Genomic DNA, 4083 nt, shown 5'->3' on the forward strand with positions numbered 1-4083 from the left:
AATTTCTTGGGCAATATTACCCATCCTCCCATCCCTAACCCCCTCAAGCCTGCAAAGCCCCACCCAAAGGTTACACTATGCCCCCGTTTTATCTCTTTCCTGTACAAATACTTACCTCTATCTTATCATAGATTTCACCCATGTAGATGTCAGCTTACATCCTTCCTCTACCCCCCGATTTCCTGTAAGTGTATCATCCAGTCTACAGCTCTCCAAGGCAGCTTGGCCCACACATTAATATCATTGAGGTCATGTAGTATTTGTCGTTCAATGCCTGGGTTGCTTCACTCAACATAAGGTTCTCAAGATTCATCCATGTCTTCACGTGTGTTTGTATTGGATTTGTTCTTAAAGCCGAGTAGTATTCCATTGTATGTATATACCAAATTTTATTTATCCACTCATCTGTTGATGGGCATTTGTGTTGATTCCAACTTTTGGCGATAGTCAACAATGCTGCTATGAACATTGTTGTGCATATGTCGGTTTGTGTCCTTGTTTTCAGTTCTGCTGGGTATATACCCAGCAGTGGAATTGATGGGTTGTATGGCAAATGTATGGTTAATTTTTTGAAAAGCCTCCAATCTGTCCTCCACAATAGAGGACATCAGCAGTGGATGAGTGTTCCCATTCCTCCACATCCTCTCCAGCATTTGTATTCTTCTGTTTTTTTCATAGCTGTCAATCTTATGGGAGTAAGATGGTATCTCATTGTAGTTTTGATTTGCATTTCCCTGATAGCTAGAGATTTGTAGCATTTTTTCACGTGCTTTGTAGCCGTTTGTATTTCTTCTTTGGAGAAGTGTCTGTTTAAATCTTTTTCCCATTTTTTAAAAGGGTTGTTTATCTTTTTATTTTCAAGATATATGAGTTCTTTATATATGCAAGTTATAAGTCTCCTATCTGATATATGGTTACCAAATATTTTCTCCCATTATGTAGGCTCCCTTTTTACTTTCTTGACAAACTCCTTTGAGGTGCAGAAGGCTTTAATTTTGAGGTGCAGAAGGCTTTAATTTTGAGGGAGTCCCATTTATCTATTTGCTCTTTTGCTGCTTGTGCTTTTGGTGTAAAGTTCATGAACCCATTTCCTATTACCAGGTCTTGTATATGCTTCCCTACACTGCTTTTCAAAGTCTTTATGGTCTTGGCTCTTATATGTAGGCCTTTGATCCATCTTGAGTTGATCTTTGTATATGGTGTGAGATGGTAATCCTCACTCATTCTTCTACATATGGATATCCAGGTCTCCAGGCACCATTTGTTGAATAGGCCATTCTCTCCAAGTTGAGAGGGTTTGGTGTTTTATTGAATATTATATGGCTATATATATGAGGATCTATATCAGAAATCTCAATTTGGTTTCATTGGTCTGTGTGTCTCTCCTAGTGCCAATAGCATGTTGTTCTCACTACTGTATCTTTGTAGTATGTTTTGAAGTCAGCTAGTGTGATTCCTCCAATTTCATTTTTCTTTTTCAATATGTCTTTGGCTATTCGAGGCTTCTTTCCTCTCCAAATAAATTTCATAGTTAGTTTTTCTAGTTCCTTCAAGAATGCTGTGTTGATTTTTATTGGGATTGCATTGAATGTGTGAACAATTTTGATAGGGTAGACATCTTAATAATATTTAGTCTTCCTATCCACGAACAGGGAATATTCTTCCATTTATTTAGGTCTTCTTTGATTTCCTTGAACAGCCTTGTGTAGTTCTCTGTGTATATATTTTTCACATCTTTAGTTAAATTTATTCCTAGATATTTGATTTTTTTATTGACTATTGTAAATGGTATTTGTTTCTTGATTTCCTCCTGAGCTTACTCATTATTGGTGTACAGAAATGCTACTGATTTTTGTGCATTGATCTTATAACCTGCGACTTTACTAAACTCCTTTATGAGTTCTAGAGGCTTTGTTGTAGACCTCTCCGGGTTTTCTATGTATAGGATCATGTCATCTGCAAATAATGAAATTTAGACTTCTTCCTTTCCAATTTGAATGCCTTTTATATCTGGTTCTTGCCTCAGTGCTCAAGCAAGTACTTCTAAGACAATGTTAAATAGAAGGGAGAGAGTGGGCATCCTTGTCTTGTTCCTGGCTTTAGAGGGAAGGATTTTACGATTTCACCATTGTAAACCATGTTGGCTGTGGTTTCTTGATATATACTCTTTATCATGTTCTGAAAATGTCCTTGTATTCCGATCTTTTCACAGTTTTTTTTATTGAGAAAGGGTGCTGTATTTTATCAAATGATTTTTCTGCATCTATAGATATAATCATGTGATTTTTCCCCTTCAATCTGTTTATATGGTGTATTATATTGATTGATTTTCTTATGTCCTTGCGTACCCGGAATAAATCCCACATTGTCATGGTGTATAATTCGTTGAATGTGTTATTGAATACAGTCAGCAAGTATTTTGTTGAGGATTTTTGCATCTAGATTCATTAGAGAAATTGGTCTGTAATTTTCCTTTCCTGTGGTGTCTTTTTTTTGGCTTTGTTATCAGGTAATTTTGGCATCATAGAATGAGTTAGGTAATGTCCTTCTGTTTCGATTTTTTGGAAGAATTTCAGCAGGGTTGGTGTTAGTCTTTCTGGAATGTTTTGTAGAATTCACCTGTGAAGCCATCTGGCCCTGTGCTCCTATTAGTTGGGAGTTTTAGAATGACTGATTCTCTTTACTTGTGATTGGTTTGTTGAGATCATCAACTTCTTCTTTCATCAATATAGGCTGCTTATGTGTTTCTAGGAATTTGTCCATTTCCTTTGAGTTGTCATTTTTGTTGGAATATAGTTTTTCAAAGTATCCTCTTATGGTAGTCTTTATTTCTGTGGGGTCAGTGGTGATATCTCCTTTCTCATTTCTTATTATGTGTATTTGCAGCTTCTCTCATTTTTCTTTGTTAGTCTTGCAAAGGGCTTGTCAATTTTATTGATCTTCTCAAAGAACCAGCTCTTGGTCTTGTTTATCTTTTCAAGTGCTTTCTTATTTTCTATTTCATTTAGTTCTGCTCTTATCTCTGTTATTTCTTTCTTTCCTCTTCCTGTGGGTTTACTTTGTTGTTTTTTTACTAATTCCTCCAAATGTGCAGTTAGTTCTTCAATTTTTACTCTTTCTTCTTTTTTGATGTATGAACTTATGGCTATAAATTTCCCTGTCAGTACTTCTTTTGCTGCATCCCATAAGTTTTGGTATGTTGTGTTATCATTTTCATTAGTTTCAAGGTACTTAATAATTTCTTTTGAGATTTTCTCTTTGACCCACTGTTTTTCTAAGAGTGTGCTGTTTAATTTCCATATCTTGGTGTGAAATCTGGGCCTCTGGCCCTTGCAGATAACCAGCTTCACTCCATTGTGGTCAGAGATATTATGTTGTATGATTTCAATCTTTCTGAATTCATTGAGCTTTTCTTTGTGACCTATATTATGGTGTTTCTTGGAGAATGATCCGTGTGCACTTGAGAAAAATGTATATCCTGCTGTATTTGGGTTTAATGATCTGTATATGTCTATTAGATCCTACTCCTCTAATATACTGTTCAAAGGTTTTGTGTCTTTATTGATTTTGTTTTGAGATTTTTTGTCCAAAGTTGATAGTGGAATATTTAAGTCTCCCACTATAATTATAGAGACATCTATTCTTTCATTTAGTTTTTCCAGTGTTTGCCTCATGTATTTGGAGCCCTTTTAGGAGCATAAATATTTATGATTGTTCGTTCTTCCTAAAAGATTGTCCCTTTTGCTAATATGTAGTATCCTTGTTTTTCTCTCACAATTGTTTCGCATTTAAAGTCTATTTTGTCTGACATTAATATAACTACTCCTGCCTTCTTTTGGTTATTGTTTTCTTGTAAGATTATTTTTCAGCCATTCACTTTCAACCTCCATGAATGCCTGGGTCTAAGATGTGTTTCTTGTAGACAGCATATAGATGAGTCATATTTCCTTATCCAATGTCCCAGTCTGAATCTTTTGATAGGTGAGTTTAATCCATTGTCATTCAGTGTTATTATTTTCAAGGAAGTATTTATGTTAGTCATAATTTGTTTGGACTTGTTTTTGTCAGATTCTTTTCATTTTT

This window comes from Dasypus novemcinctus, chromosome 30 (genome assembly GCF_030445035.2).
Source record: "Dasypus novemcinctus isolate mDasNov1 chromosome 30, mDasNov1.1.hap2, whole genome shotgun sequence".
In the NCBI taxonomy this organism is placed as follows: Eukaryota; Metazoa; Chordata; class Mammalia; order Cingulata; family Dasypodidae; genus Dasypus; species Dasypus novemcinctus.